Source organism: Adiantum capillus-veneris, chromosome 19 (genome assembly GCF_014529385.1).
Source record: "Adiantum capillus-veneris isolate H3 chromosome 19, ASM1452938v2, whole genome shotgun sequence".
Taxonomy (NCBI): Eukaryota; Viridiplantae; Streptophyta; class Polypodiopsida; order Polypodiales; family Pteridaceae; genus Adiantum; species Adiantum capillus-veneris.
Window position 1 is genome coordinate 90,509,350 of NC_140949.1, and position 20,990 is coordinate 90,530,339.

Genomic DNA, 20,990 nt, shown 5'->3' on the forward strand with positions numbered 1-20,990 from the left:
TTGTAGATGGATGGAAGAGAGAAAAGCCAAGTGTTTGGTCTAGGAGGTCAAACTGAGTAGGGGGTGGGGAAATCCACTTGAGAATTGAAGATAGAAATAAGAAATAAGACTTTGTACATATGGTAGTGTTTTTTTGGTTTTCTCATGGTGTTTTCTAATTTTGCAGTTTTAAGGCAAATAAAGATGTTTTTGGGTTGAACATGAATGTTCAACAAGGGCATTGGGCAATGATGGTGCAACTAAATTTGGTTGATGCTACAAGGAGTGCATTGCCAGGTCATGTGGGATCTCAAGAGCATGCCAAAGTGATTGAGCAGCTAGGAAGATCAAGAGAAGGCAAGGAGCAATAGATATGTATGCATGATGTGGTTTTTAGGGCCAAGATGCTATGTTGTGGTTTCTATCAAGGGTCGAATATTGGGAGATTCAAAGTACAAATATGGGAGTGCCAAAGTGGCCCTCAGTGTGGTCTATAGGCTGGTCTAGACGATTCCGCAAACGGAGCTATGGTGTGAGAGTTATGGTAGATTGAAGGTCAAGGTGGTTGGCAGATCCATATCAGATTGAATAGATGCAGATGGTGGGTCAAAGCTGAAGTGAATGCATGGGATTGAAGTGCTCATCTTACGGTGCATGCTGGTATTTTCAAATTGGCAATTGGAGTTTATATGGCCAAGTTATGATCAATTGATGTTTCATCGGGGACCAATTATGTGCTAGATTGGTTGCTGCGATAGGTGTTCCATCTGGGGTTTTCTCAGCCTCATCAAGGTTTGTATGCAAGATATGTGGTGTATGAAGCCCAGACTGGCAAGATAAAGATGGTCAAAGTCCGTGGTAGTGTCCGACGGTTTGGTGCTAGATGGATTTTCCCAATTTTGATGGCCTCAATTGGAGGGCTCGACAAGGTCAAAGTGCATCGGGATCGGTGTGGATTGACATTGATGAAGTGACTTAGTGATTGGAGCCTTGAGCAAAAATGGACAAAGCCTTGGAGTATGGGGGGGAAAAACCATTTTTATGGTGATCTTGATAGCCTTGGAGGGGGTAGATGGCTAGAATGTGCCACATGGCCGGGGAGTAATCCCACATGCATAACATATGGCAAGCCCAGAGGGGTATAAATATTGGAGAGGTGCACCTCTTAAGGCATCACAAGAGAGTTGTAGCTCTTGGCCATGGTGGTGAGAGCTAGACGCGCTATTGTAATCGGTGTAAGTGATGCTGGCGGCTATTTTGGGCACCGATGGGTGCAAAGTGGATGTTGATGTGGCAAAGGCCACAAGCCTTGTTCTCATGCATTAAGGGAATTTTTTTTTTGAGGGCAATGAGTCCCACCACCGACAACACTGTCGGGGCTACAAGAAAGAGGAAGCTCATGCGTGCCTTGGCCTCCAAGGCATCCGAGAATAGAAAGAAGGGTTGTTTTCATGCAAAGGAAAGCTAAAAAAAGGAAAAGATCAACCAAAATAGAAGGAATCACACACACCCTATAAGGGGTCTATTTTTTTAAAATTTGGGGGAGATTTTGGGGCAATGGAGCTCTGACAAAGGAAGCTTTTGGGGCAACGAAGCTCCTACAGGGGTAGTCTTTTGGAGCAATGGTGGCTTCAACATGGGAGTTCTTGTGGAGAGCTTTCTACAATGAGATCATAAGGATATTCCAGAAGGATATTTTTTACACTTGTCAAGGCCGTGATGATGGGGCTAAGCTGTAGCAGATTGTATGGTGTTGGTAGATGGTTTTTGTCAAAGAAGGAGAAATTTATTGCTGTTTTTTGTTCCGTTTATTCCCCATTTTCCCCTTTCTCTTCTTTGATCTAATTAAAAGTGTATGGTGCTAGTGTGTGCCCCCCAGGCCGTCTGTGTGTGTGAGAGAGAAAGAGAGATAGGTGTCATGTTGTGGAATTGTTGTAAGCAGGTAAAATTGGGACGAGTGCTATCTGTCAATCGTGAAAAGCATGCACATGTTGGTATGCATAAAAATAGTGGTTTGTTTGCAAATGTGTGCAGTTTTGGTTCTAATTTCTAGTGGACAGGGGTGCTATGAGTACCTTGGGCTATGGAGAGGCATTTGTGTGTGTTTCGGGTTGTGTTCCCAAATGCCCTCTCGAGTGTGTATGCCACCTGTAGTGTCACTGCTGACAAATCCACCTCTAAGAAAAGTGCTTGAGAAATGTGTTGTTAGCATGCAAACAACAAAGAAAATGAGTGCCTCTATAGACTTGCACGAGTCACACCGTCAGAAGGAAATACTATTGCACTGCCAAACCACTTGTGATAAGCACTTGTAAAGATTTATGAAGAACCATCCTAGCATGAAATACACTTACAATTAGGAGAAACCAAGCAAGTAATGATGTAGCTTGTCTCGAGTAGATGTCCGTAGCGTATCCATAGGCTTAAAATAAATAGAAGATGAGAGTGATATGGCCTATTTTTAGCCTATGGATACTCTATGGAGTAAGTCAATGTAAAGATCTAGAGTATGTCGGTGCCATTGTGCTCATGGGAAGGGGTGGGCATTTGTCAAGAGGACCAAAGGAGGAGGGAGCACTTGGGTAGGCAAATGCAATCAACTGGAAAAGCACCCCCATTTCCTTGGAGTCCACGAGCCCTCTCCCCCAAGCTCCTCACCAAGTGATTGAAACAATGGGAGCTCCTCACTTTCCCTATATACCCCCCATTCTCTCCTTATCGCTTCCCATGTGGGATAATTCCCAGTGCCACTTGGAAACTTCCTCCTCATTCTCCCCATCTCCTTCACATCCCACACAAAAGTTTCCAGTCTGACCTTTGCTTAAGACCAACTTCTTAAGAGCATAGTGCCCCGCTCCGGCCACCAAATACGACACCATAAAGCATGACCTGGAGCCCATCACCTTGGCTACTTCTAGAATTTTAAATCTCAGCATTTCTAATTCAAATCATCAATTTGGCCCAGTTGCCTTTGTAGCATGCATCTATAATCACTTTCTAAGTCGAGACCACCCACTTGGGATGCACATAACTCATGATGTACAAGTCCAATTCACAAGATATAAAGCACGGCTAAAATTATTTATTAGAAACTATGTTTTGGAGACTTGAACAACCCAAAACACTAGTACACAAGCTCGGAAAAACCAAACCTTTGTACATGAAGTTTTACATGGTCACTCCCAAGACTCGAAGCACCATGTACACATATATACATGAGGCTAGTTAGCAAAATTTTTGGCATGATCTACTGGCTTCATGCTCATCCAAAAAATGCTGGACATAGCTTGTCAACCCCCCTAGCCTGCTTGATCATTTATAACAAGCAGAGGTTTCTAGGGTGAACAATTGCTACTACAGCTCATTCCCAGAAACCTCATTCATATTTTCAGATGTCTTTACACTGTCTTCCTCCATTGATAACATCGCATCTATCATAATTGTCAACAAATGTGCTAGATATTTCTTCAGTCTATAGCCTAACATGATATTCATGCTGTACATCACCCAAATCTGCCAACTGATATATCCCATTGTCAAACTTGTTCACGACAATAAAAGGACCTTCCCACTTAATTTGAAACTTTTTTTTGGAAATTATTCTCCAATTTACTATTGTATCACAACAAAAGATCACCCTTTTCAATTACCTTATCCTTCACGCATTCATTAGCCTTTATCTGAGCTTTTTTTGACACTTCCTCATAGTATCTTAAAGACGAAACTCTGTCCAATTGCAAACATTGTAGATTCCATAACCTTTTCTGCCAAGTATCTCTTTGCTCTTAATCTCCCAATGACATCAATTTAAGTGCAAAAATCTCCACTTCAATTGGCAATAAAGATTCCTTGCCATAAACCAAGTGGTAAGGAGAAAACATTGTGCTCGTTTTGATAGCAGTTCTATAGGCCCATAATGGACAAGGCAACTATGAATCCCAAGTTTTCCCATGTGTTTAGGTCATCTTTGTCAAGATTCTCACCAACTCTCCATTGAACCTTTCATTGAGACCATTGCATTGTGGATCATAATAAGAACTGTACCTGTGGTGTATATTGAGCTTTTCGTATAGGAAATCAAACAACTCTCCTCTAAATCCTGGTTCTCTATCAAAAAGTAGTTCTAGCGGCACACCAAATTTGCAGCATATATGTTCATACACAAACTTTACCATTTCCTTATTGTGGTAATTTGTTTGACAACTTTAGCTTCTGGCCAACGTGACAAATAATCTACTAATGTCAAAATGTAAGCATTTCTTTTGCTAGTCATGGGCAATGGTCCAATAGCATCAAGACCCCATTTTTCAAACACATCAAAAGCTAGAATTGTCTTTTGTAATTCAGGCTTCAAAATTCTCTTCCCCATTTTTTGACAAGATAAACAAGACTTGCACCAATGTCTAACATCCCGCTGAATACTTGGCTACACATAGCCTTCCTGCAAAATCTTATGCAACATGACCTTCATGGCAAAATGGCCTCCACAAGATCCCTCATGATTTTCTTCCAAAATCTTGTAGATTTCCTCTTTCTAGGGCACACGACACAATACTAAATCACTTCCATGTAAAGCACATCATGAAGCATTTTGTATTTTCTAGCTTTTCTTATAAAATCATACTTTTTGGATGATGGTAGACCCTCAAGTAAAACACTTGATGTCAACATAAAATCCACCTCCTTTGAAAAAACTTCCCTTCCATGATATTTTCCTTCAGCACAAACACACAAGTGATCATTTCTTGGGCAGCGTCATGAGCTTCTTCATTTTGAGACCTTTCAATATGCTGCAAACTCCATGCTTCAAACTTTTTGAGTAACAATTTCACTTTGAAGCATAAGTTTTTCACTTTAGGATTCTTGTTCTTCATACTCCCAATACTTGCTTCACAACCAACAAGGCATCTTCTTTGATTTGTAAGCGTCTAATTCCCAATTGTAAAGAGATGTATAAGCCACCTTCAAGAGCCATGTACTCTACTTCATTATTACTTTTTGCATCTAGTTTGAGCCCTTGTTTTCTTACAAGTTTTCCTTGTGCATCATAAATGACAATTCCTCCTGAGGCAACATCATGACTTCTTCAATAAGAGCCATCAAATTAATATAACAGTGAAGCATTGGATATGGCAAGATTTTTGACCTTCTTCCTTTGCACCACCTCTTCCTTAACCAAAACAGGAGTTTCCTTATAAGTGAGTAAATCTGCCAGGGTAGCCCGAGTACTTTCTTTCACTAAAAAAGTGAACTGAAACTCCTGAAGTTCAATAATCCACTTTATCATTGTCTTTGATATATTTGATTTATTAAACAGTCGAGGAAGCAATGAATAATTGGTGAGAAAAGTGAATGACTTTTGCAACAAGTAATGTCTAAATTATTTGCAAGCATAAACCATACCAGTCATCACCAATTCAATTTCTGAGTAATCTCTTTCATGAAGAGTCTTCACTCTGCTGGCATAATGAATAGGCTTCATATACTGAGATTCCTTTCCCCTTTGCAAAAACATGGCCCCAATGGTATCATTTCCCACTAATGGGTTAACATAAAACTCCTTTTCCTAGTCAAGAGCTTGCATAATGGGTAGTGTACTCAAAACGTCGTTGAATTTATCAAAAACATCTTCACAATCACGTGTCCACTCCAATGGATCATTCTTAACTGTTTGCTGCAATGGATACAATAACAGTAATGCCAAAGGTATGAATCGAGACAGATATTTAACCTTCTATATGAAAGTGGCGAACTGTCTTGTATCCTTTGGGGATGACAACAATAACAAAGCTTCCACTTTCTCTGAATTTGCTTCAATCCCATTTTTCTGAAATCACATGTCCAAAAAGCTTCACTCTTGGCAATGCCAAATGACACTTCTTAGGGTTCAATTGATCCCCACATTCATCATACCTTGCAAAAGTCACTTCAAGCTTTTGAACATGCTCTTTCCTTGACTTCTATACTCAAAAATCATCTATGAACCCCTTGAGAAACTTCCCAAGGAACGGGTCAAGGATCCAATGCACTTTTCTTTCAAAGGCTCCAGGCCCTTTTGTTAACCAAAAGGAAGGTAACAAAAGCAGAAACAACCCCATGGAGTGATAAAAGTAGTATTTTTTTGGTTTTCAGGAGCAAGGATAAGCTGAAAAATACCCTGAATAACCATCACAGACACTGTATCTTTCAAAGCCAGCCAATGCATCTAAAAGTTGATCAATGAAAGCTAAGGGATAAGGATCTTTCTTGGTCACTGCATTTAATGGCTTATAATCAACACAAACTTTCCAACGCCCATCTTTCTTTGGAGTGACCACTACAGGGCTCCCATTCAACATTAGCAATTGGCACAATTAACCTTGCATCCAAAAGTTTATCCACTTCTTCCTTTAAAGCATTCATTTGCTCCTTACCCATCCTTCTTAATTTTTGTCTTATTGGCTTTGCCCCTTCAACTAGTTCAATCTTCACAGGATCTCCAACAAAACCACTTATTTCTTGATATGAAGTGATGAAAAGATTTGGAAACCTGTCCAGCATTGTTAAGTACTCCCATCTTTCTCCTTGTGTCAAATTAGTACACAACATGTTTTGAATCAATCCCTTCTTCATTGGCAATTCCTGTTTAGGCTGCATCAACTCCTCAAGCGACTCTAAATGACTCGAAGCATTTATATCCCCTGACACTTGCAATACTTCACCAATTCCTCTCTTCTCCTTGTCCAACAACAAGAATGACACTTCACCCTCATCACTGGAACTAGAAGTAGTGCTACTTCTTGAATCTTCAAAACTGTCTTCACTGGTGACTTTGGATTCATCATTTTCACTCACATCTTCTAGTTCCAAAGGTTGCTTGGTAGTCATATCAAACACCCTCTTCTCACCCTTCTTGCCATACGCACAGATTGTGCCCTTGCCCCAATCTTGCACAGCACCAACAACTCTCAATGAAGGTCATCCCAAAATGAGAGGAAAGGCTGCCAGGCCAGCTAGCATAACATGAAAGTTTACTATAACCTTGACGTTAAAGACTTCAACTTCCAAATTCTTAATCATCTCCAAAAACTTCATTTTGGCATGGTTTTCTAGTCAAATCCTGAACCCAAATCTTATGCATGTAATGAGACCCAGTCTCTCGACACATGACTGTGTGATCACACAAACTTGAGCACCTCCATCAATGTAGGCCTCTCCCATGCCCACACCTTTGTGCTAAGCGTTCACCACAAGAAAAAGGTTGGGTAACTCTCCCACAACCAAAAACTCTGACTTGTCCATGATTTGGCTCTTTCTCTGGATCCACTAATGACTTCCACTGCCTCTTAAGTTTGGGCACCATATTCATCAACTGTCCAAAATTACAATCTACTTTCCTCCTAATCAGGTCTTCCTTTAAATTATACGTTGTTTGGCCTTCTCCCAAAGGTAAATCTGCTACTTCAAATCGTCTACGGGGTCTTCTCTTCCTCTTAAATTTCTCATCTTCACCCTCTTTCTCTTTCCCTTTCTTCTTATTGGGACCCGGAGCAGCATAGCCTTCCCTCTCTCTTTTGCCTACGGGCATCATATCTGCTTCTTTCTTTTCAACCCGAACAATACCCACATGAGCACTAGAGATTGAGGCTTGACTTTCATGTTCAATACCTTGATCTCGCCATATATCCACTGCATAATCATTAGCCCTGTTAGGAATCTGCCGAGGAAGTGGAAAAATATCACCTCCCATGCTTGTTGGCTTTGGACAATAAGTGCTGATATGACCAAGTGTTAAGCCTAGGAATTTTTGGATGTTTTACCTTAGTGGAAGTTGGAATGTTAACTTTTGTACTTTTGGGATTCCAAGGGGTGTTCTTGGGAAAGGGCATTGCCCATTAGTCTTATCGAAGTATGTAACTGTCGATCAATATCTTCTTGAGAATGTGAAAGCGGAAGTTATGGCAGATTTAGTATGTTGTGAGTTTTTGTGTTTTGTTCCAGTTCCAGTTCCATTCTGATTTTTGTGTTTGTCTATTCTGAATGTCTGTGCCTTAAACACTTGGAGATCATGGTGTAAGTGTGATGTAGCATGGATGGATTCAAGTTTCTCTCGTAGGAGCAAATGCTGTGGCAGTGAAAGGTTTAGTTGAATGGAGGGAGGATGTTCAGAATAATGTGAGTTGGCATGGGTAGTTGGCTGCACTCTAGAGGAAGCGGAAGAGGATACATTCCCATATTGGACAAGGTCACTTGCTAGGCGGTTTTGACAATTTTATGGGCGAGAATGTCAGCGTTCGTAACTGCAGGGAATTTTGGATTATACTGGGATGCACCGAGTTTCTATAGGGGAAGATTCAGATGATACTGTGGAGAATTTGGATGGCACAGAGGATTATCTAAGTGATAGATGGGAAGAAGAAGTAGCGAATGAAGAACAAGATATATTTTCGTGGTTGTTGGCGGTTGTAGTTGTTCAGCATGCATTAGTGGCGAGAAGGAGATTGATTTTTGATCCGTTGGGAAGTACCAATGCAGGAAATCTTGTACAACTAGGTGGACCTACAAATATGGCGGCGGCTAGACAGGATATGCGTGTCAAATTCCGAACCTTTTTGGGAAAGTCGAAAGAAGACCCCGATTGCCACATATCTCAATACGAGACAAGATGGCAGGCCAGAGGATTTTTCGGAGTGTACGATGCCCAAGCTAAGATGCACTAGTTTGAGGCTACATTGGATGGGAAGGCTATGAAGTGGTTCAATAATTTTCAAGCAGGTCATTTTGTTGATTATGATGGTTTGAAAGGAGCATTTTTGAACAGGTTCAGAAGGGAAAAGACTCCACATGATGTGTTGATTAAGCTTAGGGAAGTGAAACAAAGGCAAATGTTTGTTGAGGATTATGCACAAAAGTTTAACCAATATGTGAGAAGGTTGATTGCTCAAGAAAGGCCAACGGATGAAATGCTTGCTGGATATTTTTTGAAGGGATTAAGGAAGGAATTGAAGAATGTTGTTGCTGGAGTTGATGTTGCAGGTGTATTACAAGCATTAGTGGAAACAGCTCAAAGAGCAGAGAAAAGGTTTGGGGTCTCTCATGGGAAAGCAGCCAAGAGGTCATCTAAAGAAAAGAAGAAAAGTAGGTCAAAGAAAAAGAAAAGGTCAGATAATTCGGATTCGGACAGCGATTCGGATTCGGAAACTGATACTGATTCAGATACGGAAACGGATTCTGATAGTGAAGAGGATTCTAGTGAGGATTCGGATTCAGAAGTAGATGAGGATAAGAAGAAGAAAAGCAAGAAGAAGTTGAAGAAAAAGTCTAAAGAGAAAGAGGATAGAGTGGAAAAATTGGTAGCAAAGAAATTGAAGAAGTTGGGAGTGCAGAAAGTTGTGGAATCAAAAACCCCTCATTGTGAAATTTGAGTTAAGGATGGGCATTGGACAAAGGAATGTTGGTTTAATCCGAATTTCAGGGGTGTTGTACTAGAAAGGATTCAGCAGAAGATATAGCAACAAGGACCTCAAACTCATGGGGTGTTTCCAGAGACAGGAGGAAGGTAGAGGATGTCCAATAATCAAGGGTGGCAAAGGCAACAACCGTATTCAGGGTGGAGACCACAATTTAATCAAGGGGGACCACCATTTAGAGGAAATTTCAATTCGGGAGGAGGACCAAGATTTGGAGGATGTCAGAATTCAAGACCCCTGTGGTGGGAAATTGGGATCAGCAGCAGTGGTGGCAGAATTGGTAGCCACAACCACAAGGATGGAATCAGCTGGTTTGGAATTATCAAGGGGGTAATCAACAACAGCCAAGAGGGCAAGTGCCACAGTTGCCAGCACCACCAACACAGTCAGCTGAAGCAAACAAAGAGCCTGGAAGCAGTTTGATAGTAGTAGAATCGTTTCAAGATCAAGGGGTGAATGAAGTCGCTATGGATTGTCAGCCAGAATGTGATTGTTCTACGTGTTTGCAAGAGGAAGTAGATGTATTAGTGACAACAAGGTCCAAAGAAAGGTTGAAACCTCCAATGGACTGGGAGGAGCAGAAGGAGATTCAGGATGAAGTAGCTGAAGATTTGATGGAAAAGGATCAACACAAAGCAGCTTAAATCAAAGGAGAAAGGAGTAAAAAAGGAGGAGAAGGAAAGAGAAAGGACAAATGCCTTTTTTGAAGAGTTAACTAATTCCTCTATACATTTTACCTTGGATCAGTTATTGTCATTAGTTCCAATTTTCAAAGATAAATTATATATAGTGATGCGAAGGTCAAAGACTATTCCGAGTGTGAAGGAGGTGCAGCAGACAGTTCAAAGTTGTCAGATTAGCCCGAAGGATGTGGATTTTTCAGTACCAACACTATTGTTGGAGTTTAATAACTGCAAATTTTCCGATGTTCTATTGGATGGTGGATCAGGGGTCAACATACTTTCGGAATTGGAATTTCTAAGGATGCAAGATGTCAGGTTGAAACCAGCTCCATTTCAAGCGCGTATGGCTGATCAGAGCAGAGTTCAACCAGTGGGGATGTTAAGGAGGCAAGGAATTATTATTCATGGATTGCAGTTTATGGTAAACTTTGTAGCATCCTTCATCAGGATGAAGGACTCAAAAAATACCTATTCTATGTTGTTGGGGAGGCCATGGTTTTGCACGGCTAAGCTAAAATAGGATTGGGGAAAGAATGAGGTGATGGTTAAGAAAGGAAGGAGAGAAGCTACATTACCAATGGGGCCGAAGAAGGAATTGTCATAAGGGACGAAGCCAGTGTTGGCAGAAGCAATTAACATGTCTGAAGGATTGGAGGATGATGAAGAAGCATATTTCCTAGCAGCAAATCCAACAATTGTTCCGGTATCTGAGGTAGATGTGGAGCGGATCATTGAAAAATATGCAGAGAAAGCGAATAGTTTGGGAATTGATCAGTTGCAAGGGAATACAAATGGTGTGGAACAGGAAAATTTAGAAGAGAAGAAAATCCAAGAGGAAACTGTGATCGAGGATTCAAAATTGGAGCCAAAGGAGGCAATTTAGAGAGCAGAAGCTCTGTATGATAAGATGACAAAGAAAGTTTCTTGAGTTAAGGAGGATGATTTATAGGATCTGAATTTGGGAACGGAGGATCATCCAAAGATGGTAAGAGTTAGTGTTCATTTGGAAGAAGTCTTCAAGACGGACTTGAATGAATTATTGTTGGAGTATATTGATGTCTTTGCATGGGATTATTCTGATTTGAAAGGCATGGATCCTCAAGTGTATAAGCATCATATAAATTTGAAAACGGATGCTGTTCCAGTGATTCAGTAAAGATATAGGATGAATCCAAATTATGCCAAGAAGGTGAAAGAGGAATTGGATAAATTGTTGAATGTAGGATTCATAGTGCCAGTGGATCAGGCGGAATGGTTGTCACCAATTGTAGTGGTACCCAAGAAGTCGGGGAAGTTAAGGGTTTGTGTGGATTACATAAAATTGAATGCAGCAACAATTGTAGATCCATTTCCATTGCCTTCCATTAATTTAGTTCTGGATGATGTAGCGGGATATGAGATATACACTTTTCTTGACGGATTTTCAGGGTACAATCGAATACCAATGGCTGAGGAGGATATTGAAAAAACTGCTTTTATCACACAATGGGGAGCTTTTGCATATACAGTGATGAGCTTTGGATTGAAGAATGGTCCACCATCGTTTTCGAAGGCAGTTTTTAAAACCTTTGAGCCACATTTGACATATTTTATGAGGATTTTTATGGATGATTTTTCAGTTTTTGGGGAAAAAGTCAGGCATCTGGAATATTTGAGGAAGTGTTTTGAAAGATGTATGATGTTTCGGATGTCACTTAATCCCCAGAAGTGTGCAATAGCAGTATAGAAGGGAAAATTGTTGGGACATATCATCTCTCAAGAAGGAATGTTGATTGATGGGGACAAGATTAGTGCCATTCAGAAAGCTGTAGCTCCAAAAAATTTGAAGGCAGTGATGCGGTTTGTTGGACAGATCAAATGGCATGGTAGGTATTTACGGTATTTGGCGGATGTGAGCGCACCACTTAGTCATTTGACTAAGAAGGAAGTGGAATTTGTTTGGGGAGAAGCTCAAGAGAAGGCTTTTTAGATTATCAAAAAGATGTTGGTAGTTTCACCTATACTTCTACCACCAAATTGGGCATTGCTGTGTATGTTGATGCTTCCGACATGGCAGTAGGAGCTGTTTTAATGCAGGAGAAGATTAAGGGATGGTTTAGACCGGTTTATTATGCTAGTAGAATGTTGAGAGCACCGGAGAAGAATTACACAATTATGGAAAGGGAAGCTTTGGGAATGATTTTTTCTTTGGAAAAATTCCGACATTATCTGCTAGGGAATAAAGTGGTTTTTCATTTGGATCATCATGCTTTATTGTTTCTGGTAAAGAAGCCAAAATTGGAAGGCAGTTAGTAAGGTGGATGCTCATGTCGCAAGAATTTGATTACATAGTTGTTCATACTCCAGGAACTCAGCATGCAGTGGCGGATTACCTTAGCAGATCGTATCATAAGGAGGAATCACCAAGAGTATCGGATAAATTGCCCGATGCGGATTTGTTCCGAGTGGAAGGACAATTTTTTGACAATTGGTATGATCAGATGGTTCAATTTTTGACAGATGGAGTTTTACCTTCGACAATGTCTCCGGATCAGAGGAAGAAGTTTGCATTGAGGTGTAGACCATTTCTAATTATAGCTGGAGCATTATATAGAAAGAGGAGCATATCAAATTATACGACGATGTGTTCTGGATGAAGAGAATAAAGCAATGTTGCAGGAGGCACATTGGGGATCAGCTGGAGGACATTTCTCAGGGGAAATTACAGGTCGGAAAATTTTACAAGCTGGACTTTGGTGGCCTTTGTTATTGAAGGATGCACATAGTTTTGCCAAGGAATGTGTTCAATGTCAGACGGTGGGGCAGCCTACACAAGGGGATAGGATGCAGGATCATCCAGTCTTGCCATTAGAACCATTTTAGAAGTGGGGAATGGATTTTGTAGGCCCAATAAAACCACGGGCAAAGAGGACAGGTTCCATATATATTCTTGTTGCAACAGATTATGCTACCAAATGGATGGAAGCAGTGGCTTTGAGAGATAATAAAGCAGCACGTGTAGCATGGTTTCTATATAAAAACATTATGACAAGATTTGGATGTGCTATTGAGTTGGTGTCGGATCAGGGAACACACTTTTTGAATTCTGTGATTTAGGAGTCGACATCCAGACATATGATTTTGCATAAGAAATCTACTCCATATCATCCGCAAGCAAATGGGCAGGCAGAAATCTCTAATAAAGTGCTGGTGATAATTTTGAAGAAGATTGTGTCAGAAAAAAAATCGGATTGGAATGACAAGTTGGATTCAACACCATGGGCTTTTCGGACAGCTTTTAAGGTGGCGACTGGAATGACACCTTTCAAATTGGTCTTTGGGATAGAAGTTGTGGTGCCAATGGAATATGTAATTCCAAGCTTGAGGTTGTCAGTTCAGCATAAGTTAAGTTTAGAGGAATCAATTTCTCATAGACAGAAGGAATTGCTTAAATTGGAAGAGGATAGAATTCAGAGTGCCTATTTGGTCAGAAGAGGAGACAAGCATGGATGTCTAGGCAGGTGAAATTCAAAAATTTTCAGAAAGGGGATTGGGTGATGTTATATAATTCTAAATTGGGACCACATCCGGGTAAGTTGAAGTTGAGATATTTGGGACCTTAACAGATTGAATCAGAACAGGGCCAAGGAACATTTTTGTTGAAAGATGTCTTCGGAACAAAGATTTTGAAACCTGTGAATGGATTCAGATTGAAGAAATTTTATGGAAAGGTGCCTGAGGTTCCCAAGTGGATGGTCAATAAGGCAAAGGATATTGGCAATAAATGGTTAACAGCTGGTGTTTTGGGAGTTGCAGTGGAATGCTCAGAGGCAGAATTGGCAATTTGTTCTAGTAATTCAAAACTTGTAAAGGGATCTAGAATTTGGAATTCGGATTGCGGACTGGAAGTCGGAATTTGGACTGACAGATTTGAAGTCTCGAAAGTGGAAAGTCGGAGGAATGGAATTGGGCAAAAGGGTACATAGGTACTAATAAGTGGGGGTACTCATTTTAAGGCAAAAAATTCGCTTAGTGCTGATGTGACTCACTTAAGGACGAATAATTTTTGGGTGAATCTTGCATGGCATGCCCGAATTGAGGAGAAAATTCATCATCATAAGAGTAACATGGTGATAGGAGTTGGGGATCACATCCAAGTGTGTGAACGTCGCAGTTTAGTGACTGTTAAGTCGGGGAAGAAGGGCGAAATGTTTTCTGAGAATATTAAGGGAAAGCTGATGGCGGGTATGCAAGATGATGCGTCAGAAGCGATGCCGAACACCAGGTCGATGAAGATGGCGATGGAGGCGCTATTCAAAGCGCGGCAACAGGAAAAGCAAGCGGAAGCAAAGGTGGAAAAGCAGGCGGATTCAGATGTTGCAGCAGAAAAGGCAGATGTAGAAGGGGATGCTGGGGAGCAGGTTGTTTGATCAAGGGATTGTGGGTCGAGGTCCCTGTGGCTCTGGCCACCGGGCTGTGCGCCAGGTGTTAAGCCTAGGAATTTTCGGATGTTTTACCTTAGTGGAAGTTGGAATGTTAACTTTTGTACTTTTGGGATTCCAAGGGGTGTTCTTGGGAAAGGGCGTTGCCTATTAGTCTTATCGAAGTATGTAACTATCGATCAGTATCTTCTTGGGAATGTGAAAGCGGAATTTATGGCGGATTTAGTATGTTGTCAGTTTCTATGTTCTGTTCCAGTTCCAGTTCCATTCTGATTTCTGTGTTTTGTCTATTCTGAATTTCTGTGCCTTAAACACCAAGTTCACCACAATTATAACAAGTAGGGATGAACCTCCTTTGTGGCTGAAAGACACCTTGTCCACGACCCACATTAGCATTAGGCTGAGATTCATATGGGTGGGTCATTCCTCTACCACGACCACGACCACCTCCAAGAACACTACGCCACAATTCCTACATCATGGTCATCATGTCTTGCATATTTTTTTGTACCTGTTCAGTATTCGCAACCCTTTGAGCAGGTTGGGCTTCAGCCTCTGCCTAATTTCCCTCATTTTAACCACCATTACCTTGCACATGGGCCGCTTTTCCATACTTATTGAGTCTTTGAGCTTTCCATTCTTTCTCCCAAGTGATAGTGACTGCTTCCTCAAAGGTAGCTGGCCTTTTCAGCTCAACTTTGAACTTCAGACTCTCCTTTAAGTTTGCCACAAAAAATGGTTCTTCTTTAACATGGCTGGAGGGATTTCATTTCCCAAAGCTCCAGCCCATTTATCCCATAACCATGTAAATTGCATGACAAAATCATCAACATTTGATTAGCCTTATGAGTGTATCCCAAAATTTCATGCCAAACTTCATCAAGTACTTCAATGCTCCTGTATTGTGCCAGAAAAGCTTTCTTGACCCAATTGTAGTTTAAAATCACTCCTGGAGTTTGTGCCTGTACCACCTCTTCATAATTTTGTAACCAAACTTTTGCCTCATTTTGTAAACTGTACTGGAGCAATCACAATAATATAACTTGATCTAATATATTTTATAGTAGCAATTAACCTCCAGTTTCTCAATAAAAGTTCGTGCATTCTCATTAGGCAGACCATGAAACTATGAAAACTCATCCACCATGTTCGACTGCCACAAAAACAGTTATATGTGACGTCGTAAGTTCAAGGGATGCCGATGGATTGCTCCAATACCTAATCCACCTCACGCTAGGTAACCTGCCCCCCAGTGCTTGGCTTCACAAAACCTCACGACCCTCCAAAGGATGCAATCCAATTAAAGGATGCAATCCAATTACACGACCGCCTCAAGTGCTATCCACAATTTGCACATACATAGGTGGTTGTCCATAAGGAACCACATCCCCTTTACATTCTCTGCCTCAGAATATACATATTTCACAAGAATTAGAGCACATGAGCACTTTCTCCTCGGGTGGGGGAACCAAAATGATGTTAGCATGCAAATGACAAGAAAAATGAGTGCCTTTATAGCCTTGCATGAGTCACACCATCGAAAGGAAGAACTATTGCACTGCCGAGCACACCTATGATAAGCACCTGTAAAGATTTACGAAGAACCCTCCTAGAATGAAGCACACTTAGAATTAGGAGAAACCAAGGACAAATGACGTAGATCCTCTTGAGTAGATGTCTGTAGAGTATCCATAGGCTAAAAATAGATAGAATATGAGAGAGATATGGCCATCCGAAGTTGAGGGTGTACTTTCTCTCGCTCAAATATGAGATCTCTGGAAAGTTTGCAGGTATTGCAGCTATTAAAAAGGGCCTCTTCTATCCTCTTTAATCAAATTTCTCCTTTCTCTCTCCTCAGTCGACATGGCCTCTTGGGGTTCTTATTTTATTGGTTCATTTTGAGCCTCTTTTGGTAAAGATCTAGAGTAAGTCGGTGCCTTTGTGCTCATGGGAAGGGGTGGGCATTTGTCAAGAGGACCAAAAGAGGAGGGAGCACTTGGGCAGGCAGGTGTGAATAGCTGGAAAAGCATCCCCATCTCCTTGGAGTCCACGAGCCCTCTCCCCCAAGATCCTCACCAAGTGATTCAAACAATGGGAGGTCCTCACTTTCCCTATATAACCCCCATTATCTCCTTATCGCTTCCCATGTGGGATAATTCCCAGTACCACTTGGCAACTTCCTCCTCCTCCTCCCCATCTCCTTCACATCCCACAGAAAAGTTTCCAGCTTGTTGACCTTTGCTCAAGACCAACTTCTTAAGAGCATAGTGCCCCGCTTGTGGCCACCAAATGCGACGCCGTAAAGCATGACTCAGAGCCCATCACCTCGGCTACTTCTAGAAATTTCAAATCTCATCATTTTTAATTCAAATCATCAAGTTGGCCAAGTTGCCTTTGCCGCATGCATCTGCAATCACTTGTAAGTCGAGACCGCCCACTTCGGACGCACATAACTCTTGATGTACAAGTTCAATTCACAAGCTATAAAGCATGGCTAAAAATATTTATTGGAAACTATGTTTTGGGGACTCAAACCACCCAAAAAACTAGTACACAAACCCAGAAAAACCAAACCTTTCTACATGAAGTTTTACATGGTCACTCCCAAGACTCAAAGCACTCTGTACACATATATACATGAAGCTAGTTAGCAAGCTTTTTGGCATGATCTACTGGCTTCATGCTCATCCAAAAAATTCCTCTCAAGAGACCGCAAGAGAGGCTATGAGTTATCTCTCTCTAACGTACACTCCATTGGAGAATAATGGAGTGAGTCGGTGATACTTGGGAAGGCCCGCTTAGGAAGGATAAGTGTAAGCATTTTTAAAGTTTCTTTTTTAAGAAATAAAAATCAACTATAAAATCTTTTGTTTAGGATGAATGGAGTTGCTACAGTGCTCTTTTGAAATAGACCAAGTGTGTGCGCGCACACGCGCACGTGTGTAGCATGTGTCACCAAGCATGACCCGTGTGAGGAGTTGTACTCCTACAACTCAATTAGGGGCTTGTCTATTTTCCCGTCATCTATGACAATATGCTACCCATTTGAGGAGATATTGCTCCTATAGCCCAATTAGGGGTTCGTTTGATTTCCCCTCACCTTTACAATATGCTACCCACCAATAGCCATATGTGCTCCGATTGTCCCTACACATCTACTAATTTGGTGGCTTACTGGTAGATTGTAGCCCCAATTATGCACCCAATGGGGCTGGCGACCCCAACTTGTTTTTCTTCCTGAACATTCAACTGAGATGAAAATGTCTGTTTTTCACACGGGTTTGCCAGCTATGTGTTCATCCATTGATCTATGTGCATGTGCCCGATTTCTTATGTGTAGTGTTGCCTGTAGAGCTTTCAATGGGCTTGCTATGCCTTGATTAATTGACTCCAACTTGATGAGATCAGCCAGGAGGCTTGTGAGATAGTACAATTGGCTTCCAATTGGGTCTTGATGCCCCTAGCCTTGGATTTCCTTGCTGAACAGAGCTTCCAATCTTCCCTTGCTCTGCTATCCCACATAGCAAGAATCGGGTGCTTTCTTTGTTCTTCACCTATTGTACCTATTCCAAGATACTTAGATATGTCTTCAGACTCACAAACTTGTAGACTCTCCTATTCCAAGCTGGAAACTTCACTGACTCAGATCTAGTCTTTCCCTAGCTGCAAACTCTTCACACTTTCTTGAACTTCCCTACTTCAAGATGTACCTGTAAAATTACCTGATCAACTTTTGCAGGCTTCTTTGATCCTTGACTCTCCCTTGTTCCAATCCTTGGCTCTGATACCAGTTGAAGGGCATGCACAATAGTGCCAGCACCGGGGTGCAAATGTGTGCGTGCATGAGTGTGTGTGTGTGTGTGTGTGTGTGTGTGTGTGTGTATGTGTGTGTGTACATGCACAAGCAAGAGAATGTAAGGGGGAATTGAGGGAGAAGGAGATACACAAAAAATTGGGTTTTCTGGAGCAAAAAGTGAGAGGCTTGAGGCAAGTCAATTCTCACTTTCTCTCCCTATACATATACTTAGGAGAATAATACAATAAAAGGGTGTTTTCATGGACAGCCACCTAGCCTACGCCCCAACAACCAGATACGTGCTATCGATTGAGATAGTGAGTGACTGAGGGACTCACTTCTTGAAGGACATGATCAAATTCTTGTTGAAGGAACTCATGGTGATTCATAGAAAATCAGTGCCATATCACCCTCAAGAAATTAGACAAGTAGAAAGCACAAACAAAACGCTATGCACAATGCTCACCAAAATAGTAAACAATTCAAGAACAAATTGGGAACAAAAGTTACATTCTGCTCTGTGGGCGTATTGAGTTGCATAAAACAACAATGGGAACAACACCTTTCAATATGGTGTTTGGAATTAATGTCATACAGCCCATGGAATTCTTGATTCCTACACTTCAAGCAGCCAAGAGCTTAGAGTGGACAGGACATGAACTATCTAATAGGATTGACCAGCTAAAAAAACTAGATGAATTGTGTATCAAAGTTCTCACTACTATCTATGCACAAAAAATACACATGATGGAATTCCACGATCAACACGTGATTAATAAGGAGTTTTAGAAGGTGGACTATGTATTAGTCTACACCTTAAAACAAGACTCCATAAAGTTGCAAACGTGAGGTAATGGCCCATTTGTGATTAGCAACATATCATACAGTGGTGCCATAAAACTTGCAACATTAGACGGAGACGAGATGCCTTATTGGACTAGTGGTTGTAGGTTAAAGAAATATTATCTATCACTAACCATTGAAATGTTGAAAAAGATTCATTAGCGGAACAGGTTGCCCAAGCCATTCAAGCACACACAAAAGAGAAAGCAAAGCTGTGAATTTTAAGGCGCAAGGAACAAAAAACAACCGCCCATATTCAACAACTAGAAACCCCATCTCCTCCTATCAAAGCAATTCAAACGGAGCCAAATTGGCTTTAAGGTATGGATGTACGCATCAATATCCAAATGGTGGATGGATCAATAGAAAGAGCACTTATAGATACTGGAGCACAACTTAATACCATGAAGTATTTGACATACCTCAAGCTATCAGATGAAATATTGACACCAATTCAAATAGATCTTAGAGTAGCAAACAAAGGGACAATTGCCAGTTTAGGTCAAGAAAATGTGTCTATCAACATAGACAGCCATCACTGCCCACACTAGTTCCATATCATAGCAGACACTGATCTCAAAGAGGCTATCATATTGGGTGTCTCATGGATGTGCACATAGAAAAGAAATTCTAGATTAACAAGGGTAAACTTTAAAGTTCAACCTAAATAGAACCTCTTATGCCACTCCCTTGGCATCAATTGATCATATTTGGGAGATGTATAGCCCATTCAAATCAAACGGTAGCATGCATTGTAGCCTAAATTTTCTAAACAACCCCATGGAAAAGAAATCAAGCAATTCTGAGTGAAGAAGTCAATCATGGAAAACAAACCAATGAAGGTATGGTTACCCAAGACACAAGCTTCATAGATGACTTTGAGCTCAATCAAACAACCATAAAACCCCGGGGCAGTCACTTATCAAAAGACCCAGGCTATATCATATGCGTTCAAGAGGTAATTAATAATACCCCAATATACAGACTATACTTACACTGTGAGCCTATTTAAAAAACCCCCACCCCCCTCTGTATGTATACATTTTTATACATTTTGGTCTTTTAATAATCCTCTCCGGTTAACTCACGTGATATCATACGCATTCTAAAAAGTGACCGCCCCGGGCATAAAACAAACCCAGTGATGGCCGGAAAATGACATGCCATATGGGGTGGCCTCTACACCACACACAGCTTGAACATCCCCAAGCATCATCTCGAGGTGGGAGTGATCCTATGGATAGGAAGGGGCACCATCTAGCATAAATGCGGCTAGGATGCAAACATACATGGCCTAGGGTAGCAAACGTGAAATGACCTCTAGGTAATCAACATGAAATGGTGGTGTGATAACCCTTCACGTGTAGAAAATATGCCTAATCATTAATCATTAGTGTGTGCACAAGAGAGGTACGTGAAGAACTCGGAACATGGCACACTGACTGGTGGGAGAGATTGCACATGATGGAGCACGAGTAGGGTGATGTACAAGAAGCAAAACATCCCGTAATCCTAGGAAACCAAAATCGAGAATGGACTCAAAAGATCAAGACAACATTACACCCTTTATTGGCAATGGAGATACTTACAAGCAATGGTCTTGACGACTACAAACCTGGCTCTTGGCATTAGGGATGTAACGTGGAATACGAGCGCCATATGGTGCATGACGAGGTATTGAGTTAGTGGGAGGGTTAGTTGAGGGAAAATAGCCAGACGATGCATCCACTGATGGCGTCAATCACCAACATTGGGAGTGATGCCAATGTTCATGTGCATAGAGTGGTCATGATTAGTGACTCGACGTGGTGTGGTGAAT

General features: G+C 41.2%; 1 pseudogene; it reads left to right on the forward strand.

The window, feature by feature from the left end:
- Positions 1–9,489: 9,489 nt before the first annotated feature.
- Positions 9,490–10,631, forward strand: LOC147434452 (uncharacterized; annotated as a pseudogene).
- Positions 10,632–20,990: the final 10,359 nt, after the last annotated feature.